The sequence below is a fragment of the Anomaloglossus baeobatrachus genome, chromosome 1 (genome assembly GCF_048569485.1).
Source record: "Anomaloglossus baeobatrachus isolate aAnoBae1 chromosome 1, aAnoBae1.hap1, whole genome shotgun sequence".
NCBI lineage: Eukaryota > Metazoa > Chordata > Amphibia > Anura > Aromobatidae > Anomaloglossus > Anomaloglossus baeobatrachus.
The window spans coordinates 676,837,186-676,861,658 of NC_134353.1; the positions used below are offsets into that span (position 1 = coordinate 676,837,186).

Here is a 24,473-nt window from a genome sequence, read left to right on the forward strand (position 1 = left end):
TATATATAATATATAATATATATATATATATATATATATGCATGCATACTTAGTGCGTCAGCTTTACCGGTCTAAAAGTCCCCGTCCTTCCGAATGATAAAAAAAATAAATAAATGAGGCTCTCCTCTACATGTCTTCCAGGGTATATTGAAATGCCCCCTTATAATTTTTGGCAGCCTTGCCCATAGTGCATAGGCTCTAGTAGTCCAGGAATCCCACTCTTTAATAATGGGGTGGGAGGAGAAAATATTCTGGGGCCCTTCTGTAAATGTCTTCCAGGGTGTATTGCAGTCCCTCTTTGTAATTTTTGGATAGTCCTTGCATTTTGTCCATATGCTTTACCAGTCTAGGAGTTCCACCCTTTAAAAATGGTAAAAAAAAAAAAGGTATGTTGACCTCTTCTATGTGTCTTCCAGGGCATATTGAAGACCTTCCTTCAAATGCGGGCGTCACACGAGGCGATCTATCAAGCGATAGATCGTCAGGGTCACGGTTTTGGTGACTCACATCCGGCTTCGTTGGTGACGTCGTCCTGTGTGACACCTACGAGCGATCGCAAATCGGTGAGAAATTGGGTATAGTGTACTCGTCGTTTATTTTTTAAAAAATCATTTATTTTACTTTGCGCAGGTTGTTCATTGTACCTGGGGTAGCACACATCGCACTGTGTGACACCCCGGGAACGATGAACACAGCTTACCTGCGTCCCGCGGCTCCCGCCGGCTATGCGGAAGGAAGGAGGTGGGCGGGATGTTTACGTCCCGCTCATCTCCGCCCCTCTGCTTCTATTGGCCGGTCGCTGTGTGACGTCACTGTGACGCCGAATGTCCCACCCCCTTCAGGAAGTGGATGTTCGCTGCCCACAGCGAGGTCGCTCAGCATGTAAGTATGTGTGACGGGGGTTAAATGACTTTGTGCGACATGGGCAGCGATTTGCCCATGACGCACAAACGATGGAGGCGGGTATGATCGCACATGCGATCACATGATAATCGCTTCGTGTGAAGCCCACATAATTTTATGCAGCCCTTGCACTTAGTGCATAGCCTTTTGAGTGTAGGTGTCCCACTACCTAGCCATTATAACAGAATGTGTAAGAGGCCCTCCTATAGGTCTAATACAGGGTGTATCTGAGTTCATCTTTCTTCTAATTTATGGGAGGTTTTTGCATTGTTGGCATAGGCTTTGTGAGTTTGAATCCATCCTTCATAAATTTCTGTACACAGGATGCATCTGATTGTCACACGCCACATGCCTAGAAAAGGTAGTAAAATCTTAGAACAACTTTTATTTTTTATTTAAGCTACTTTTCATATAAGTAAGATTACTGTATGTCTCAGTCATTGTGTTAGGAATAAAAATTCTTCCTTTTAGTTCCTGTCAAGTAGGACATAGTCATGTGGTTTCTGGCCATAGAAGGTGACAGCGTCTGGCTGCGCAGAATGCTCCCTGACTTTCCATTCTTCCTGCTGTAGTAATTGGTTTAGGTAACTTTCCTGTTGGATTTATATCTCCCTTTTGGACCTAGGAGGAGCTTGACATCAACCTAGTTGTTGATCATCAGTATTCTCTTGCTGTTAAAATACCCCTTTCTTCCTTTGGACTGGTGATATTTTTCAGTTCCTTCAAGCCCAGATTGCAAACAGGTGGTTTGTACTCCTCTGTGATATCATTACTGAACTTCTACCTGAGTCATCAAATGATAAGTACTTCATGCGTTTCCCTCAGTGTGTCCCCCTTGTGTCTTCAATAGTTGTTTGGTGGGGCTGACGAAGAGCTCATTCCATCTGTTCCCTATTTAGGGCCCGGCACTAGGGCTATCTAGGGTCAGGTATCTGGCATGGTGCATAGGTTCCACACCTATATAGGGTGCTGAGGGACCCCAGGCACCAGCAGTAGGTTCAGTCAGGGGTCACCATCTTCCCTCTTCTTCGACATCGGGTTTCCCTTCCCTTTTGCTGTGTGCTTGGTACCCAGCGTGACAGTTCCACAGTAATTATTGTCTAAACGTCCCATAACCGCGGAGCTTCACCAAAAATTAAGATCTGCAATTTGGTTGGATGTTAATTGGATTCATTGTAACAATATTGTACATTTCCTATGCAGCGAGAGGTTGAAAACTGTTCATGATTGTTGTGCTTTGTTTGTGGGTTTTTTTTTTTTTTGTTTTGGTTTTTTTTTTCATTTTTGTTACTGTTTGGATTACGTTTTCTGAATGTAATGGTCCAGCCAGGAGAACATTTCAGTATCTATTAAAAACTAGAAATAACCTTTTAACATATTCTCTCCCCAAGTCTCAGCTCTGCATTACCATGATCTCCTCTAGCAGAAGATAAGTTAATTAAACATAACATTTCTCCTTATGGGAATGAATTGGGTTTTCGTGATAGAATTTGCCCTGAGTCATATAACATTTTCTGTCTCTTCTGTACAAGGCATGATTTATCTTCTGACCCTGATCTTTTTATCATGGTCTTTATTTCTCGCAGCGTATACGGTGTCTTAAAATATAGCTGCCTGCATTGATATCTACATCCATTTAGGTCGAGGACAGCATGTTGGAAATTTTCCACCCCAGATTTAGCCACTGATCTGTGCGTTCCATAGATGAGCAGCATATGCACACATTTCTCAGTGGTTTGCTACAGTATAATCCATCATTCTGCAGTCCAGGCTGTCGCTCATACAGCTTTACTGAGACGGGATACAATTCATTTTAAATCTGAGCTAAGAGCAGGACCTGTTACATAAGTTTCCTGCCCCTGAATAAAACAAGAAAGGAAAGTCTTTTGAAATGGGGCCGAAAAAATGTATCTGACAAGTAGAAAACGCTTTATTTATACAAGGACTATAAAACTGATATGTCATCAAAATTCCCAATATAGGCATCATCATATTATTAAATCCAACACTTTGATCTGGTGAGCCTGGTGTATTTACTATGAAAATCCTTATCAGAATAGCTGCATAATCCTTTGTAGAAGAGTTAGGGCGGCTTTGCACGTTGCAACATCGCACGTGCGATGTCGGTGGGGTCAAATCGAAAGTGATGCACATCCGGCATCACTTTCGACATCGTAGTGTGTAAATCCTAGATGATACGATTAACGAGCGGAAAAGCGTCGTTATCGTATCATCGGTGTAGGCTCCAACTTTTTCAAAATTACGCTGCCGCGACAGGTACGATGTTGTTCTTCGTTCCTGCGGCAGCACACATCGCAGTGTATGAAGCCGCAGGAGCGAGGAACATCACCTTACCTGCCGCCGGCGGCTATACAGAAGAAAGAAGGTGGGCGGGATGTTTACATCCTGCTCATCTCCGACCCTCTTCTTTGATTGGCCGTCTGCCGTGTGACGTCGCTCTGCCGATGTACGACCCGCCCCCTTAGGAAGGAGGCGGGACGCCGGCCAGAGCGACGTCGCAGGGCAGGTGAGTGCATATGAAGCTGGTGTAGCGATAATGTTCACTACGCCAGGAATCACAAGATATCGCTGCTGCGACGGGGGCGGGGACTATCGCGTGCGACATCGCAGCATCGGCTTGCGATGTTGCAACGTGCAAAGCCCGCCTTAGTCTCAGTCTCTGCCCACCTAGCCTGACTGACAGCTCCTTTGTGTACCCGTTTGCTGCTGCTGAAATCTCCCACTGCTCTGTACAAGCTGCAGCCAGCAGTCTAGATGGGTACAGATGGAGCACACTTTGAATTGAGCTCCCTGTTTAGCTGGATGTATAAAATACAAATTTTAATATCATGTTTATTCAGCTAGTCTGATAAGTATTTTCAAAGTAAGTACACCATTCTCATCAGGTCAAAGAGCTCGGTTTTTATAGTGTATGCACTTAGCATTGTGAAATCGGACAATAGATTCTCTTTAAAGGGGGTTATCTGGTCTTAACTCATAAGTCTTGAATATGTTATCAATATTAAATCAGTGGGGGTCCAACACCCGCCATCCTCAGAAATCAGTTGGACAGAGGTAAACCTGCAAAGCAGACCTTTATTTGGTGTGTAGTGGCGGCTGCTAGGTACTACAGAACAGCGCCCATTCCAAAGAATAGGGCCTGTTCGTATTATACCCAACAGATCCATTCAAAGTGTTTGCATAAGGCTGCTTTCACATCAGCGTTTTTTTGCTGGTCGGCAAAAAAACGCTAAACGCATATGACCGGATCCTGTGGATTACATGTGCAACGCATGCAACCGCAATTGTTGTTTTTCCGGATCCTGGATGCAGAATTTATCATCCGGTACTGGAGTCAGCTGACTCCTAATCTCACAGCCCGCACACGCTGTGGATGCAGGTTAACAGCAGTCGCTGGCTGCTGCCGATCACGTGTGACCGTGTGCAGGCTGTGCGGTCAGGAGTTCAGCTGAGGACTCCAGTATCGGCTGATTTACTTTTTCTGTGTCGCCTGCATCCATCGCAGCGTGTGGATTCAGCTGAGTTCGGCCGGCACCGGAGTCAGCTGAACTGAAATCAGCTGAACTCAGCCAGCAGAACAAGTAATCAGATCAGCTGACTCCAGTGTGGGCCGATTACTTGTTCTGTGTGCCGCTCCATCCATCGCAGCGTGTGCGGGTTATGAGGTCAGCTGAGTTTAGATCAGCTGAGTTTAGATCAGCTGACTCCAGTGCCGGCCGAACTTAGCTGACCTCACAGCCCGCACACGCTGCGATGGATGCAGGGGGACACAGAACAAGTAATCGGCCGACACTGGAGTCAGCCAATCTGATTACTTGCTTGTTCTGCTGGCTGTGTGGTCAGGAGTAGGGATGAGTGAGCAGTAAAATGCTCGATGGGTGAAGCCCATGTCTATTCTTTTTTTTTTATAAATAAAAAAACAAAAAAAAAATGCACGGGCTCCCGCTGCATTTTCTATTGCGAAGGGTAACCCAAGCAGCTAATGTCAAATGGAAAATTCAGGAAAGTCTTTTTTTTGTTTTTTTTTGCCCAGAAAAAAAAAAAGACATGGGCTTTTCCATATTTTTGTATGCTAGCCAGGTACAGCAGGCAGGTATGGGCTGCCCCAACCCCCAGCTGCCTCTTTGTACCTGGCTGGGAACCAAAAATATAGGGAAGCCCCTTTTTTTTTTTTTGTAACTTATTTCCTGAATTTCATTAATTTAAAAAAGGAAAAAACAAATGATGTTGGCCTCGCCACTAGGCAGCTGGGGACTAGAATCCACAGCGCAGGGTAGCCAAAGCTTTCTAAAGCCCCAACCCCCGCCGCCCGCGAATTTGAGTCCGCAACCACCCCAGAAAATGGCGCTTTCATAGAAACGCCATCTTTGAAAACAGGATCCTGCCTACCAGAATGCGGTGGCTTCCGGTAAAGCAGGATCCGGCTCGTTGAAAAGCATTGCCGCAATATGAAGGATCCGGTGACATGCAGTATTTTGTCTGAGGTCATTTGCCACGATTCCATTGCAAATGCATTGAAATGATAATGCATTTGTAAAGGATCCGGTCATATGTATTTTGTGTTTTTTGCTGAATGACAAAAAAACGGTAATGTGAAAGCAGCCTTAGTCAGTCAACTCAGCTTGCAGTAGTTGATTGGTGAGAGTGTCGGGTGTTAGACCCCTACATATCTGACACTGAAGACTTCTCTTAAAGGGAACCAATCACCAGGATTTTCCTATATAACCTAAAGCCAGTGCTATATTGGCACTATCATGCTGATTCTATACATACCTTTAGGTGTGAGATTGGATGTATAGGTTTTGAAATACAGGCAAGTAAAGTTACAGAAATGTACAGTCTTTTGATTGGCAGCAGCTGCTGAACAGCTGATATGTGGGTGAGGTTTTGCTATCTATTCCCGTCTGTCTGCTGCCTGACTTCTGTCTGTATTTCAAAACCTATACATCCTAGCTGATGACTAAAGGTATGTATAGAATCAGCATCTTAAAGATGCCGATACAAATGAGTACAGGGAACCGGGTCGCGACGCCGATTCTTGCCGGTTCTGCGAACCGGCTCTTATTTTAACAACCGGTTCACCAGAACCGGCTGAATCCCACCCCTGCTCATGTGTGTGATGTCACAAGTCCCCCTCCCAATTTGGGTGTTTCCAAAAGGATAAGGGAAGATGAAGTTTAGGATAACAGTGCAGAGACATTTTGTTGGTGACCGCAAAGTGATCCTAACGTCTAAAGTGTCACAAAGGATAGCTGCATAGCGCTGTGCATGACTCGTAGCAGCAATGCTCTGTTGCACGCCCACCTGCAATGCTCTGCCGCACGCACAACCGTATGCAGTGCTCTGCCAACCGCACGCCTACATGCAGTGCTCTGCCGCACGCACGCCCACCCGCGTATACTGCACCCCGCTGAGCTGAGGCCTGAGTTGAGCACATGAAAGCAAGGGGAGCAGCGGCAACCCAGCGCCGATACTCACACATCTCGAATGGGTGACAGGGGGAAAGTGCAGCACACACTGTGAGCTCCACAAAGATGGCGGTGATCTCCTCTCTCTGCTGTGATCTCGACAGCCCAGGGGGCTTGTCTAGCTCACAGCAGAAGTGGTCTCTGTGTGCTTTCACACTTGCGTTGTAAGGTATCCGTCACAGTGCGTTGTGTGATGCATGTGATGGATGCGTTGCAAATAGTGTGCTAAAAAAGGTAACGGATTCCAGTGAAAGAACGTTATGCATTTTTTTGGGGGGTTTTTTTTTTTATGTTTCGCCGGGAAAGAATATTTGCGAGAGAGAAGACAGACACGCAAATTCCCTGAGTGACCGTCAGCTTCATGTTTTGTTTTGTTTTTTTTGTCTTTTATTCCAAATAAAGGATTTTTTTGGGTGTTTTGTGTTTTATTTACTTTCACTTACAAGTTAATCGGGGGGGGTTGTCTCATAGACGCCTGTCATGATCAACCTAGGACTAAAGGCCGCTTTACACACTGCGATATTGGTACCGATATCGCTAGCGTGCGTTCCCGCCCCCATTGGTTGTGCGACACTGGCAAATTGCTGCCCATGCCGCACAACATCGCCCAGACCCGTCACACTACTTACCTTCCTAGCGACGTCGCTGTGACCGGCGAACTGCCTCCTTTCTAAGGGGGCAGTCCGTGCGGCGTCACAGCGACGTCACTGAGCGGCCGCCCAATAGAAGCGGAGGGGCGGAGATGAGCGGGACGTAACATCCCGCCCACCTACTTCCTTCCGCATTGCGGCCTGCGGCAGGTAAGGAGAGGTTCCTTGTTCCTGCGGCGTCACACATAGAAATATGTGCTGCCGCAGCAACGAGGAACTACATCACTAGCTGCAGAAGCAGCGATTTTTGAGAATTAGGGGGGGCATGCCACCAATGAGCGATTTTTGACCGTTTTTGCAACGATTCAAAATCGCTCATAATTGTCACATGCTGCGATAACGTTAATGACGCCAGATGTGCGTCACTAACTACGTGACCCCGACGATAAAACATTAACGATATCGTAGCGTGTAAAGCCCACTTTAGTGGCAGCTATAGGCTGCTGCCATTAACTCCTTATTACCCCGATTGCCACCGCACCAGGGCAATTCGGGATAAGCCGGGTAGAGTCCCTGGACTGTCGCATCTAATGGATGTGGCAATTCTGGGCGGCTACTGGCTGATATTTTTAGGTTGGGGAGCTCCCCATAATGAGGAGCTCCCCATCCTGAGAATACTTCAGCCGTGTGGCTTTATCTTGGCTGGTATCAAAATTGGCGGGACCGCACGCCGTTTTTTTTTTTTTTTTTTTTATTTTATTTATTGTACTGCACTACATAAACCTGCCCACCGGCGGCTGTGATTGGTTGCAGTGAGACAGCTGTCACTCAGTGTTGGAGCGGGTCTGACTGCAACTAACCATGGGCGCCGGTGGGCGGGGGGAAGCAGGGAATACGAGATTGGAATAATGAGTGGCTGGCATTTTCAAAAGCAGGAGAAGCCGACAGAGCAGTGTGACAGCTGTGCAGCACCGCGCCAGTGATCGGTGAGTATGAGAGAGAGGGGGGAGAGGGAGAGACCAACCGACAGAGCTAGAGAGACCAGGAGTGATTTTAAATGATTTAGATCGTTCTGCTGGACATGCTGAGCATGCTCAGTAGAACATAACGGAATCAGTCAGCAGATTCTGCCGCTTAGAGCATTGCAGCGGAATCCGCCACCATAGACAATCATTAGACACCTTGGCGGATTCTAACGGAATCCATCAAGGTGCGTTATTTTAACAACCCAAAAAACGCTACATGTAGCGTTCCCTCCGCCCGACGCTGCGTCTAAATAACGACTTAGCGTTGTCCAGCGGATGCAACGCAGACACTTGCGTTACAGTGCGTCATCAATACAAATCTATGGAGAATAGCGCAGTGCATTTACTGACTGCGCTATTCTCCATACTGGCGGATTGTGCTGAACGCAAGTGTAAAGGCGGCCTTAGAGAATAGGGTCTCAGCCTGACAACTCTTTTATGCACAGGGGCTTTCGTATTTGAGGTAACTGTCGTTACAAACCGAAAATCCATGATGGCAGCCACGAGTGCTTCAGTAAGACTAGAATTAAATAAACAGTGAATTTAATTTTGTATTAAAAATACTTGATTTCGTAATCACTATTATTAATACAAAATTAAAAAAATGTGACACCTTCCCTTTTAATCCCCACCCTTCCCTTTTTCTTTGACTCAATTAGGCTTCTTAAGCTGGGGTCACACATAACGACGACGACAACGACGTCGCTGCAACGTCACCATATTCAGTGACGTAGCAGCGACCATCGATGATCGTTAGTAAGCTGTCAAACATGTTAGAAAAAGCAGCGACGGAGCAGCGATCATAGCGACCTCGACGGTCGTTGTGTGGTTTCAGACGTAGCGTAGCGTCGCTGCTGCGGTGTCAAACACAAGGATTATCAGCTTATCAGCATGGCGCAGCGGGATAGCAGCGATCAAAAAATGACTTCGAGCATTCAGGAGCGAGCAACGATTTCGCAGCAGGGGTCTGATCGTTGTTATGTGTCACACACAGTGACGTCGCTGTTGAGGTCGCTGCAACGTCACAGAATATGGTGACGTTGCAGCGACGTCGTTGTCGTTATGTGTGACACCAGCTATAGAGCCAGAGAAGAGCGGCGATGGAGGGAAAGTAAGCGGGTGGGAAGGCCAAGTAATGGTCAACCCCTTATGCCTGTCTTTATTCACTCGTTTTTTTGTTGTAATGGCTGTTTGGTATTTTAGAGCTAGAGATTTTGTCAAAGTTGGATATTTTGGTTAGTCTGGAAGGTGGTGTTCATGTCTTATACTAGGATTCTGAGGCCGATCTGCTTCCAATGCTCTCTTCGTGTACATTACAAAGTATGGGTAACATTTTACCTCGTTTGTTTGCCAGAACACAACTTTATTTTTATTTTTTTGGCTTCTAGTGACCTAGTGGCTTCTGAAGGTCAACCAGTAGTAGTATTGTAAGAGGCAGAAAAGGCCAACACACAATACCACTTTCCATACACGTATTTCTGGGCTACGGGCTCTGTAATTGCTTCTGACCGCTTTCCCGTGTCTATTCATTTCGTGGCCAGGCATGAAGAGAACATGTCTTTACTTTCCCCCTCTGCAAAGAAAAGGCCCAGCACAGTGTTGATGATTTTGTTTGTTCTAACAGCCTCCTGAATAATTTACAGCCAAATTACATGCTGCCTTAGGGAGGCATTGATCGCGGGCTTTGTCTGTGTATATGGATGAGTGCGTTTGTGTGAAAGGTAAATAATTGTGGGGGATTTTTATACATAATCCATGTTAAGTGATTATACCATTGTGGTGCATATATGTTAAAAAAAAATAGTGATTTGTAAGCGATGTCAAGTGCGTCAACAGTATAATATATAGTGTAAAGCCCAAGAGAGTACATAACTTAGCCTTAGAAATGAGAGGCGCCGGTAGATAACAATTTATCAATCGATGGATGAGATCTTCTACACAGCACTTGTAACATCAACATCATTCATCTTTATCTTGCATTTTCCTATTGTCAAAAAATATGGTTTCTTGATGCACGTTCCATAAAGATTCCTATGCCCCTGGATGCTTCCTGTTAGAGGTTTCTACAGGTCCTTATGTGCATAAAGTGCCAAATGATGATTTATTATAACCAATGATCTAGGACGTTGATTTCACATTGCGTGACATGCGGAAATAATCACCACTGGGCATACTGTATGGTGAAGAACTTGTATGGTCCCCATGCAGTTTCCATTATTGTCCACAGTGTATCCTTGTATATCTATTGTTTTTATGCCCCCCATAAGATGTGATAAGCCACCATATAAATTCTTGCTGGTCACTGCCTCCGTGGCATGTTTACATTGGCATTGGCCTCTATAAAACAGTCTTTAAGTGTAACTAAACCATTTTCTTTTTAGGCTATTGACCAGGATGGAAAGTTATGAAACTGAAGAAAGCACTGGGGATTTGTCATTCCTGTAGGGGGAAGGGGGGGGGATACATTTAAATGCATCGTTGTTTTTCTCCAGTGTATTTGCCTGCCTTTGGCAGTATTGATATCAGAACATGCTCATTTGGAGTACAGATGATGGCAGTGAAAGGGTCCCTAACTCTGGGGATAAGCTGCTGTAGGAGATTGTTTTGAAGCAGAACACTCAGAGGAGGAGACAATTGCTGACCCTTTCTCTGCCATCATCTGTATTGCAAACGAGTAGGGTCTACTGTGTTTCCAAGAAAATAAGTCCTTCCCTGAAAATAAGCCCTAGTATGATCTTACATAATTTTTGGAGTATGCTTGAAATTTTAAGCCCTACTGACAGTCAGGAATTGCTTTGGGAGGGGTGGACTGGGAATTACCCAGGGTTGCCACTCTCCTACGGGTCCCCAGCATTTCCATTCCAAGGTTAAAACTGATTAAGGATCTTTGGTGACAACATGGTCCTGTGACCGTGATGTCACCAAAGGTCTGTAACTGCAGGAATCTAGAGGAACAGAATAGTAGACAGGGGCGTGTGTGTGTGTGGGTGTATGTATGTGTTATACCCCGTATATATATAATTAGTGTGTGTGTCTTGACATGACTATATTTGCATATATAAACCTAACTTTCTAAAGGGGTGAGTGATTACCCAGGTTTTATTTTTATTTTTTTTATCAAAACAGCAGGGCAATACTGAAATATGTATACTGGAAATTAATAATAAAATGTAACCTTTATTGGATTTATTAAAAGATAAAAACACACAAACAAACAGACAAAAAATGGGGACGCTCAAAGCAGCCAATGTCCCACTTGGAGAATTCACATAGCAGAAAAAAACCATGATATGGGGACAAAAACCCCCACACTCGGTTATTTTTACACAAACTGTTATCAAGCGGCCAACAGCTTCCCAGTATTCAAAAGTGGAATATAGCCTAGATAGTCCCACAGTTGTAAAGGGGGCTTTACACGGTACGATATCGTTAATGTTTTATCGTCGGGGTCACGTCGTTAGTGACGCACATCCGGCGTCATTAACGGTATCGCAGCGTGTAACACTTACCAGCGACCTTAAACGTCTTCCAAAGTGGTGAAAATTGTTCACCATGGAGAGGTCGTCCTAAAACCAAAAATTGTTACTGGTTGTTTATAGACGTAGTTCCTCGTTCCTGCGGCAGCACACATCGCTGTGTGTGACACCGCAGGAGCGAGGAACCTCACCTTAGGCTGCTTTCACATATCCGGCTTGAGCTCTGCGGCTCAATCCGGCTGTGCAAGCTATGCAACGGATGCGGTGAAAACACCGCATCCTTTGCATAAGTTTTTCCCATGCGGCCCGTCCGTTTTTTGCCGCTTGCGGCATGCTACTGAGCATGCGCAGTGGCAAAAACCGCATGCGGCGGCCGGATGCGGTTATTGCCGCATCCGGCCGCCATAGGCATGCATTGAAAAATGCGCCGCATCGGCCGAATGCGGCGCGATGCGGTTTTTTTTGCCGCACGAAAAAACGTGCCAGGCAACGTTCCAATCGGGCGCCGCATCGGCTAAATCTGCCGCATGCGGCAAAAACCGGATGGAACGCAAGGCCTTGCGGCACAATGCGGCACTAATTAAAGTCTATGCAGAAAAAACGCAACCGGCAGCAAAAAAAAAACGGTTGCGATTTTCCTGCAAAGTGCCGGATTGTGCCGCATTGCAGAAACCGGAGGTGTGAAAGCAGCCTTACCTGCATCCCGCCCGCAATGAGGAAGGAAGGAGGTGGGCAGGATGATTGTCCCGCTCATCTCCACCCCTCCGCTTTGATTGGCCGGCCGCTTAGTGACGTCGCGGTGACGCCGAACGCACCTCCCCCTTGAGGGAGGGATTGTTCGGCAGTCACAGTGACGCCGCCGACCAGGTAATTGCATGTGACGCTGCCGTAGCGATAATGAGCGGGTGCTTTTGCGTACGATATCCCTAGCAATTGCTAGAAATATCGTAGCGTGTAAAGCCCGCTTTAGACATTGCAGAGAAAGACCATGGTCTGGAATCAGTACCTAACCATGCTACATGGGTGACGTGAAAAATTACTAAAGCTTAGGATTACATAAGTGAAAAAACACTCCAAGCATTTATAAAACAAAATCCCCAGCCACACACACTGTACAGAAGCCTATGGTTCAGTAATAAACAACCTGAATGATGTGAGATATGTCTGTCCAATAGGGGGTAATACTATTATCCTTATTACAATCCAGACCCCTAACAGTTACTGACAAATATAATAATGCAAAAAGTAATGATAAAGAAAAGGTGTTACCACCATACACCTAAGGGGGGCTAATATCACAACCACACCATACCCTGCCAGGTGGCAACACTCTGACCTCAATCATCTAAGCTCCTGGCCCTCCCGACGTGTTTCGTTGGACTCATCAGGGGAGAAACAATGGCCAGTAGAGCACTCTTAGGCTATGTGCGCACAGTGTTTTTCGCGGCATTTTTTGCGCATTTTTCGGGTGCGTTTTTGGGCTCAAAACTGCATGACTTTGCTTCCCCAGCAAAGTCTGAGTTTTCATTTTAAGCTGCGTTTTTGAGCTTAAAAAAATGGACATGTCAATTCTTTCCTGCGTTTTTTGTGCATTGTTAGCGGCCAAAAATGCATAAAAACGCAGCGTAAAAAAAAACGCAGCGTACGCACATAGCCTTAATATTGCAAAAAGACTGGCATTATAGACAAATGCCCGGACTTAATATTTTATGAGGACGGGCATTATAAACACATGTCTAGGATGTGCTATTCTTTTTAATAAAGTGGTCTTCTGCTGAGATTTTACGAAGTCTCCCACCATCACCGAACAAGCTAAAAGGTTTTTTTTCTCAGCAGCCATTGTGAAATGTAAGAAGCCATTGTAATTGGTATCTCATTACAAGTCTTCCATTTAATTGCCGTGATGTGTAAGTTATGGCTGCTGCTGAGGAAGGCAGAATATTGCATAAACCAGCAGGAACGGTGAGATAAAAAATAGCTGTCATATCACAATACACAGCAGGATTAATGGTGGTAGAGCCGGGAGCTGTGAGGATAAACCTTGTATACAGGGATGGGGTTGTCTGCAAAGTTGAAGCCACGGTATTAGTATGTGCGTAAGAGTGAGGAACGGACACCAGCGATGAAATAGCACTGTTAGAAAATATTAACTAGTCACCCAAAAATAACCATGTATATAGAGCACCTAGCCCCTATTTAAATCATGCTATGCATTTCTATTCTAACTTAATATTTCAGTAAAAATTCACTTTTATTTGATATGCAAATGAGTAGTGATGGGCGAACATGCACTTTAAAGTTCGGGGTCCGTACCGAACACATAGTGATCGTGTACACAATCCCGAACACAAGCTTTCCTGGAAAGCTCATGTTATAGTTTGGGTCCAGTTCGGGTCCAGGGGCTGTAAAAATAAAAAAAAAGCACATTATTAATAAACGTGATCATAATTACAGGTCCCGCAACGCGTCCTGCAGACTCAGTCTCCCGGCCGCTTCCGCATCCGATCATTGCTGTGCACCGGGTAATCACCACTGACTAAAGGACCTTCCATGACGTCCTAGCCATGTGACCAGTCTAGTGTGAATGTTGTACAGACATTGGCTTAGGGTACCGTCACACTTTAGCGACGCTCCAGCGATCCCACCAGCGATCTGACCTGGTCAGGATCGCTGGTGCGTCGCTACATGGTCGCTGGTGAGCTGTCAATCAAGCAGATCTCACCAGTGACCAGCCACCAGCGACGCATGGAAGCGATGTTGCGCTTGGTAACTAAGGTAAATATCGGGTAACCAAGCGCTTGGTTACCCGATATTTACCTTGGTTATCAGCGCACACCGCTTAGTGTTGCCTCCCTGCACTCCTAGCCAGAGTACACATCTGGTTAATAAGCAAACCGCTTTGCTTATTTACCCGATGTGTACACTGGCTACGTGTGCAGGGAGCCGGCCCTGGCAGCTTGAGAGCGGCGGACACTAGTAACCAAGGTAAATATTGGGTAACCAAGCAAAAGGCTTCGCTTGGTTACCCGATATTTACCTTGGTTACAGCTTACTGCAGGCTGCAAGACGCCGGCTCCCTGCACATTCAGATCGTTGCTCTCTCGCTGTCAAACACAGCGATGTGTGCTTCACAGCGGGAGAGCAATGTCCAAAAAATGAACCAGCACTGTGTGTAACGAGCAGCGATTTCACAGCAGGGGCCAGATCGCTGCTCAATGTCACACACAGCGAGATCGCTAATGAGGTCACTGGTGCGTCACAAAAACCGTGACTCAGCAGCGATCTCGCTAGCGATCTCGCTATGTGAGAAGTACCCCTTACAGACTGGTCACATGGCTATGACGTCACAGAAGGTCCTGTATCCCACGAGGTAACAACATTAACAGCAGACTGGTCACATGGCTATGACATCATGGAAGGTCCTGTAGTCAGTCGAGGTTACCCAGGGGCATGGCTGACCGGCCTCAGCTATGCACTCGGGTGAAGTCTCTGACAGCAGTGTATGAGCAGGCCTGTGTTTGTCTACTCGCACAGATGTAGCAGAGCTGAAGATTGGCATGTAAGTATAATGACAATGTAATGTCCAAGTTCGGTGTTTGACAACAGTTCGCGTTCTCAGAGCCTGAACTCTAACTTTACAAAATGTTCAGGCGAGTCTCCCGAACACAAACATCGGGGGGTTCGCCCATCACTACAAATGAGGGCACTTTGGTGCACATTTGCTTTGGCCTATACTTGGCAACAGTGTCCTATTTGCATAATAAAGTCGGTACCTTATTATAGTGATGAAGGTTTAAGGCTACTTTAACACATCCGGTTTTTGCTCTGCACAATACGGCGCTCTGCAGAAAAACCGCAACCGTTTTGTTTGCTGCCGGTTGCGGGTTTTTTTGCATAGACTTACATTAGTGCCGTATTGTGCCGCATGGGCTTGCGTTCGGTCCGTTTTTTGCCACATGCGGCAGATTTAGCCGATGCCGCGGCCGGATGGAACGTTGCCTGCAACGTTTTTTGCTCCGGCAAAAAAAAAACGCATCGCGCCCCATCTGGCCGCTGTGGCGCATTTTTCAATGCATGCCTATGGACGCCGGATGCGGCGCGATGCGGAAAAAAACACATCCGGCCGCCGCATGCGGTTTCTTCCACTGCGCATGCTCAGAAGCATGCCGCAACCGGAAAAAAACGGACGGGCAGCATGTAAAAACTTATGCAAAGGATGCGGTGTTTTCGCCGCATCCGTTGCATAGGTTTCACAGCCGGATTGAGCCGCACTGCTCAAACCGGATGTGTGAAAGTAGCCTAACTTTTCATAATCTGTTTCCATTATTTATTTATTTATTTTAAAATCCTATATCCATCATGGTGCCCCCTCCATGACTGAAACCGGACCGCTGCCTGGAGAATTAAAGTTTATTTCACTCCCGGCAGCAGGGTTTAATGTGCAGGCATCGGGTAGGTTTAGAATGCGATTAACCTCATATCTGCAGATTAATAGCATTTTTCCAGGTTCCCTTTTAATTCCATTTATTTTTGCCTAATTTATTTTTTGTAAATGGGTTCCATTAAACATTTTGCACGGTTTGCCATCTCTAGAGCCTTTGGTTTGCTCTGTCTATTGCTCACTGTAGAATGGGTCAATGAACTCCTTCTGATAGGCCAATGGAAGAGCTTCTAATTCCTTTCTACTCTTTAACTTTGGGGGGAGGTTTCGGCTCCTCTCAACCGATTTATAACCACATCAAAATTTAATGTGCAGGAAAACAAAAACTAAAGGCAATAAAATGCAAAAAATAAATGTTCCAATTGGTGGACCGCCGTGATGACCACCTTCCTCCTTCCCTTTTTTTTTTTTTTTTTGTTGTTGTTGTTGTCAAAAAAATACGTGAATGACATAATTTTATTTTTTTTCTTCTCGCCAAAGCTGGACAACCCCCAACCCCATATATCTTGAATGAACATGGCTATTGTGTATGGGATCTCCCAACTCATAATATTTTGGGAGGAGAGGAGAATCAGAATTTTGTATATGAAGGCCTGTACTTATCCTCACCCCGTAGATAAGACCCCAACAGAGTAGTTTGCAATTGTAGTGGCCCAGTCCAGATTGTGTCTGTTTCTTTAGGTACATTCACTTATATGTAATATTATGCTATATGTTATAAGTAAAGCATTTCTCATTTGTTGTGTTCTAGCACCATCTACTGGTGAAAAACTGTAAGAATCTGAAGTGTTCATTGGGTGTTATCCTATTGGCTAGTTCTTGGTCACATGGGGCTATTCTCCAGCCTCTGTCTGGAAAGAACTGGAATGTTCTGGTTCTGGCTGAGTCTCCTCTGAGGGAAGACATTATGTGGAGTTTCTCTTCACCACAAGACTCCTGCTATGCCCGAGGCCTAGAATGTCACCATTTACTGACTTTTACAGCCAATATGCTGAAGGCTTCCTATCCTGAATCCTCACTGGCCAGATATACATCTCTTCAGACAGTAGGGCATACTGCGTATATACCAGACCCTGCTGCACGCAGATTGGGAAAGTTTGAGGGTCTCCCACCCCACTGCAATATTAGTGGCTTGCATGCCATTGTCCACGCACCAGCCGTCCGTTCCCCGTAGCGCGCTGGGCAACTTTCTACATTTGCTTACAAGTACTGCATGTGTCTTAACTAGCAGTGAAATCAACCCCAGGACTCCAGGTCTGTACAATCTTATTACTGTATCATATCTACCCGCTAAGCTCAAGAGATTCTGAACCTGCTAAAAGCATACCAGAATTAAATCTGAAACAAATCGTGCTCTTAAAAGCTCCAGAACCCAAAAAAAATAAAAAAAAAAAGCTCCAGAACCCTAATTGCATTTCAGCATTCAACTCCAAGCTGTATTTGCCGTGGCCTACCCACAAAAGACTGAAACATACAGTATATTCCGTGTTGTTTTCCTTTGTTCCCGCTGTATTAAAGCAACTGTTATCCCCAAGACCGTGTCTGTGGACTGTCCATCAGCTGTGGATACTGTGTGGGGGTGGATAGCAGGGAACATCAGGGCCTGGTAGACCACCCAGTGAACACGGCCCCTGCAACCTCGTGCCAGAACAGCAACTGTGACCTATAGAACATTTGAGGTCCTCTGTTCCTGGGCCCTTACACAATAAGGAAAGGGGGAATAAATATCTGCCAAACACTTGGCCATGTCTATGGTGGGGTAAGACGTGATGACTGTTGTTGTATGTTCACCTTTCGGTTGTATGTATGTGGTGGAGATCGGTGTACATATTCTTTTACAGTGGCATCTGGAATTCCTACAACTATACATGTGCCGCAGTATGAGATGGAAGCCGTACGGGATAATCGCACAGACCACTAAAGGTGCCATGCTTTCTCTGTAGAGCAATTGTTCAGCTGTGTGCACTGTAAATATAATGGATTTGGGCATTTCTGAGGGATGGATAATGTATTCATGGGATTATACCGCATGACTGTGTGCGTTTATGGAGGAGGCTTTCAAGCATTTTTGCATGCACACAGTGCATCAATCAGAAGGCAACATGGCAGGGTCCTGGGTTCAAATCCCACCAAGGACACGATCTCCAAGGAGTTTGTATGTTCTCCCCATGTTTGTGTGGGTTTCCTTGGAGTTCTCCAGTTAACTCTAATACTCCAAAGATATACTAATAGGGAATTTAGATTGTGAGCCCCGATGGGAACAGTGATGATGATATCTCTGAAATCCAGTGGTGTGACAAGAATGAAGAATTCTCATCGACTACAAAATAGTTTTGATTTTTGTATCTTGATTGAGATACATTGAATTGCCGACACGTAGTGCTGTTTGAGATATAGATGTCTGTGCCTGTGCTAAGGAATTGCTTGTTAATAATGCAATGTGTAGTAATTATCCTGCATACAAATGCCTGGGAGGGATGTTTTGCATGGTAATATCATTTTTTTGTACTATATAAATCTCTACTGTACAATTAAGATGGCAAGCCTAATGCATCCAGCAGCACTTTAGTAGGAGACCTAATTAGTCGCTTTTTAGAACATAGGAATCAACTGTTCAGAAAATGAATTATTTGCTTTGTATATGTTAGTTTACAAAAAAGTAGAATACAATCAGTTTGTACACTTAGCACTTCTTTACATGTATGGTGAGCAATCTACCCTCATAAACCATGAGAAATCGTTATTGATAGTGGGATACTAGTGTTTTAGCACTTAAGCCCGCTACACACGCTTCAATATATCTCACAATCCGTCGTTGGGGTCAAGTTGTAAGTGACGCACATCCGGCATCGTTTGTGAGGTATCTGCGTGTGACACCTACGTGCGATCAGGATTGAACGCAAAACCGTTGATCGCAAACACATCGTATCTTTGTCTAGAATTGAGCGTTTTGTTGCACGAACCTAGTTAATTGTAACGTGTGACATCCCTCATACGATTTTGGTGTCTGAGGCTATGTGCGCAGGTGTGCGCTCTGCACCGCAGCTTAAAAAAGGTCCGCTTCAGAGCGCAGCTGAAAAGCTGCGTTCTGAAGCGCCTCACAATGTCTGTCATTCACTAATCTCTGTCAGTCGGTCACTATCTCTGTCCCTCACTCTCTGTCCATGTCAGTCTATCCCCCTCTCTCATATACTCACCGATCCCCGGCGCTGCACGGCATTCACACTGCTCCGGCGGCTTTTACTGTTTTGTAAAAAGCCGGCCGCCCATTAAACAATCTCGTATTCCCTGCTATCCCCGCCCACCGGCGCCTATGATTGGTTACAGTGAGACACACCCCCACGCTGAGTGACAGGTGTTACACTGCACCCAATCATAGCAGCCGGTGGGCGTGTCTATACTGTGTAGTGAAATAAATAATAAAATAATTAAAAAAAACGGCGTGCGGTCCCCCCCCAATTTTAATACCAGCCAGATAAAGCCATACGACTGAAGGCTGGTATTCTCAGGATGGGGAGCTCCACGTTATGGGGAGCCCCCCAGCCTAACAATATCAGCCAACAGCCGCCCAGAATTGCCGCATACATTAGATGTGACAGTTCTGGGACTGTACTCGGCTCTTCCCGATTTGCCCTGGTGCGTTGGCAAATCGGGGTAATAAGGAGTTATTGGCAGCCCATAGCTGACAATAAGTCCTAGATTAATCATGTCAGGCGTCTCCCCGAGATACCTTCCATGATTAATCTGTAAATTACAGTAAATAAACACACACACCCGAAAAATCATTTATTAGAAATAAAAACACAAACATATACCCTGGTTAACCACTTTAATCAGCCCCAAAAAGCCCTCCATGTCCGGCGTAATCCAGGATGCTCCAGCGTCGCTTCCAGCGCTGCTGCATGGAGGTGACCGGAGCTGCAGCAGACACAGCCGCTCCTGTCACCTCCACACAGCAACTGAAGACAGCCGCGCGATCAGCTGAGCTGTCACTGAGGTTACCCGCTGTCACTGGATGCAGCGGTGGATGCAGCGGTGGCCGCGGGTAACCTCAGTGACAGCTCAGCTGATCGCGCTACTCACCTCAGTTGCTGCGTGGAGGTGAGAGGAGCGGCGGTGAGTAGCGCGATCAGCTGAGCTGTCACTGAGGTTACCCGCGACCACCGCTGGATCCAGTGACAGCGGGTAACCTCAGTGACAGCTCAGCTGATCGCGCGGCTGTCTTCATTAGCTGTGTGGAGGTGACAGGAGCGGATGTGTATTCTGCAGCTCCTGTCACCTCCATGCAGCTGTGCTGGTAGCGACGCTGGACCATCCTGGATTCCGCCGGACATGGAGGGATTTTTTGGGGCTGATTAAAGTGGTTAACCAGGGTATATGTTTGTGTTTTTTATTTCTAATAAATGATTTTTTCAGTTGTGTGTGTTTAATTACTGTAATTTACAGATTAATCATGGAAGGTTTCTCGGGGAGACGCTTAACATGATTAATCTAGGAGTTATTGGCAGCTATGGGCTGCCAATAAGTCCTTATTACCCCGATTTGCCAACACACCAGGGCAAATCGGGAAGAGCCGGGTAGAGTCCCAGAACTGTCTCATCTAATGGATGCGGCAATTCTGGGCGGCTGTTGGCTGATATTGTTAGGGTGGGGGGCTCCCCATAACGTGGAGCTCCCCATCCTGAGAATACCAGCCATCAGCCGTATGACTTTATCTGGCTGGTTTTAAAATTGGGGGGGACCGCACGCCGTTTTTTTTAATTATTTAATTATTTTTTTCACTGCACAGTATAGACACGCCCACCGGCTGCTGTGATTGGGTGCAGTGTGACACCTGTCACTCAGCGTGGGGGCGTGTCTCACTGTAACCAATCATAGGCGCCGGTGGGCGGGGAAAGCAGGGAATACGAGATTGTTTAATGGGCGGCCGGCTTTTTCAAAATAGTAAAAGCCGCCGGAGCAGTGTGAACGCCATGCAGCGTTGGTGATCGGGGATTGGTGAGTATATGAGAGAGGGCTGCTCAATTCAGTTACTCAGGAGATTAGTGGTCACCGGTGAATCCTTCACTGGTGACCGCTAATCAGGGCGCGACACAGACAGAGCCGCAGCATGACAATGAAGTCGGGTGAAGTTCACCCGAGTTCATTCTGATCGTGCGGCTCTGTCTGTGTCTGCTGTCATCTGCCATTCAGCTCTGCTACATGGCTGTCTGTGTCTGCTGTCAGCGGCCATGTAGCAGAGCTGAATGGCAGATGACATAGTAAAAACGCATCCCTACACATTACACACGCTTGGCAAGTCAATAAATAAAAAAAAAAAAAAAAAAAGGTGCCCAATGCATACGTCACAGAACACATGATCTAAAGGATCGCACATAAAATTGATCAATTTAACATAGACTACTAACGCACGTGTGACAGCAAATGAACGACCTACGTGCAATCTCATAAGATCCCGTATGCAACCTGGGCGTGTCACATCGCAAATGCGATTGTACAACTAATTGCTATGTGTAAAGCAGGCTTTAGGCTCTGTGCGCACTGGGAAATGGAATTTTCTTGTGAAAATTCCGCATGCTCTCAAAGATTACCGCACCCGCGGTAAAAAACCGCGGGAAACCGCACCCGAAAACCGCATGCGGTTTGCCGCGGTTTTACCGCGGTATTATTCGCGGTATTGCCGCGGTTTTGCCGCGTGCGGGTTGGGATGTGCTTTATTGCATTCAATGCAATAAAGCACATTGAAGAAAAAAAAAAAAAAAAAAAAGTCATTTAATTCTGATAGTAGATAGACAGAAGAATAGATAGAGGGATAGATAGACAGACAGAGGGATAGATAGAGGACAGATCGCTGCATTTCCCACGGTCGGCAGTGAGTTCACATTACCGGCCGTGGGAAATGACCGGTAATTTACCTCTGCTGTCTGCTGCATTCAGCGCTGTGTCTGTGACAGTCGCGGCTGGATGTCAGCAGTGCAGGACGCTGGAGTCTGACCTGTGGATTACGCCGGAGCTTTGTTTGGGGGGGGTTAATAAAATGGTGAACGAGGCTTGTTGGTTTTATTTAAAATAAAGGATTTTTCGGTGTCTGTGTTTTTTTCACTTTACTTACGGGTTGATCATGTCAGCTGTCACATAGACGCTGCCATGATCAAGCCTGGAGTTAATGGCGGTGGTCCCCCATCACCATTAACCCCTTGTATTACCTTGCCACCACTGCTACACGGTGGCAAGAAGAGCCGAGGACACGCCGGTAGTGCCGCATAATGCATGCGACAGTGCCGGGGCAGCTGCGGCTGATATTCTCGGCTGCCGGAGGGGGAGTGAGGCGGGGGACATTAACCCTGCCCCTCTCCCTCCCCAGCCTGAGAATACCGGGCCGCCGCTGTGTGCTTACCTCGGCTGGACGGTAAATATGCAGCGGAGCCCACGTTCTTTTTTTTCTATATTTCCGTTTTCTTTCTATGTGTGTTCTATGTGTCTGTGTCTATGTGTCTGTGATGTGTGTGTGTGTGTGTGTGTGTGTGATGTGTGTGTGTTTACTCTCTGCACGGCTTCCTCTTCCTGTAATGACATCACTTCCCTGCAAAACCGCAGACAGGCGATGTACATTACCGGAGGTAAACCGCGAAATACCGCAGGGAATAACGCAGGAAAACGCTGTGAACCGCACAGAATTTGCTGCCTGCGTTATTCCCTGTGGGATTTCATGATTAACATTGAGTCAATGGAGTGAAATCCCGCAGCGACGTGCGGAAAAGAAGTGACATGCACTTGTTTTTGCTGCGGGATTCCCGCAACAAAACATGCAGCTGTCAAATTCCGCCCAGTGCGCACAGGATTTTTTTTCTCCATAGGATTTGCTGGTGATTCACTGCAGAGATGTTATGAACATTTTCTGCAGCGAAACATGCAGCAAATCCGCGAAAAATCCGCGGCAAAATCCGGTAAGTGCGCACATAGCCTAAATCATCCTACCATGAAAAGTTGTACAATTTTACTATATATTTTCTGTATCAATTCTTCCTGCTTGTCAGTATCCATTTATGCAGTCATTTAGTGTTTGGGTACCTTTTTTAAGGCCGCTTTACACACTGCGATCTCGCTAGCGTGCGTACCCACCTCCATCGTTTGTGTGTCACGGGCACATCGCTGCTCGTGGCGTACAAAATCGTGCAAATCCGTTACACTACTTACCTGCCTAGCGACGTCGCTGTGACCGGCGAACTGCCTCTTTCTAAGGGGGTGGTTCGTTCGGCGTCACAGCGACGTCACTAAGCGGCCGCCCAATAGAAGCGGAGGGGCGGAGATGAGCGGGACGTAACATCCCGCCCACCTCCTTCCTTCCTCATTGCCGACGGCCGCAGGTAAGGTGAGGTTCCTTTTTCCTGCAGTGTCACACATAGCGATGTGTGCTGCCGCAGGAACGACGAACAACATCGTACCTGCAGCAGCAACGATAGTTGGGAATAGGGGGGCATCCAATAGAAGTGCAGTGCCAGAATACAAAACCGGCACAGTCCGACATCAATAGGAATTTTAATTTGAGCAGTCAAGTTGCTGATTGGCTGCCCAATTAGCCACCTAATTGACCGATTGGTCTGCTATTTCCCCCAATCCCCTTTCAGACCTTTGCATTGGTAAGACAGGCTCATTAGCCGTCCACACTGCTAAGTGCTGCTTGGCATCCCTAAGAAATCTGGAGTGGCAGCAGCTGGTTAAGGGACACATTAATTATCCATGAAAAATGTATACCAAAAAATGAAGTTAAGCGGCATGTCCCCAAAAATAGATAAAATCTTCACATTTGATTGCTTATTTATCAAACAAGTGAAATCCACATGTTGCTAATAGAAAAAAAAACCCAAACACATACATTTCTGGCGCTGTGTGCATCACTTAGAGACTCAATGATTAAAGGCGCATACAGTGCCAGAAATGCGTCAGTGATTTTGTTTTGTGGGGGTTTTTTTGTTTTTGTTTTTTTTTTTTTTTGTTACCAACATAGGAATTTATAACGGAACGTGTGAGGTGCAATACGCACCCAGAACCACGAGCAGTGCTGGATGCATATTGCTAGTCCCTGCCTAACCGTCCCTGTATACACTAGCATAGATAAAGAGATCTTTAGAAAAAGTATTTCTAAAGATTTTATCTTATGCTAATGAGCGCGGGGACTAGTCTCAAGGGCGTTATATCCCCCGACTAGTCCGCCCTCTTAGCATGTTTATACGCCCACAGGTGTATACACTGACTGGTAGGCAGGGATTAGCAATATGCACCCAGAACTGCTTGTGGTTCTGGGTGCATATTGCACCTGACCGAATCTTAAAATTTTATTCCACAAGTATCAAACCATTAAAGGGAACCTGTCAGCAGTATTTGAAACTGTACCCATTGCATACAAAAGACATATTTTATCATTCATTCAAGGGGGAGCCATTTATTCATTCTTTTATTGCCCAGGAAAAATATATACTGAGAGATTGTCTAACTTTTTCTTTATACAATAAATAACCTCTTCTTCTATCCACATTGATGTATATATA

The 24,473-nt window shown here is 46.0% G+C and overlaps 1 protein-coding gene across 4 annotated transcripts in view; it reads left to right on the top strand.

The window, feature by feature from the left end:
• The window catches only part of ASPHD2 (aspartate beta-hydroxylase domain containing 2), a 144,655-nt gene that overhangs the window by 42,252 nt on the left and 77,930 nt on the right, over positions 1-24,473 (top strand). Inside the window, exon 1 of one of the 4 annotated variants that reach the window (XM_075341732.1) lies at positions 485-563. The exons of the other annotated variants lie outside the window; for them this stretch is intronic. The gene's annotated coding sequence lies outside the window, so the exon portion shown is untranslated. Of the gene's footprint in view, positions 1-484; positions 564-24,473 lie in introns of those variants that run through there. 4 annotated transcript variants of the gene reach the window in all.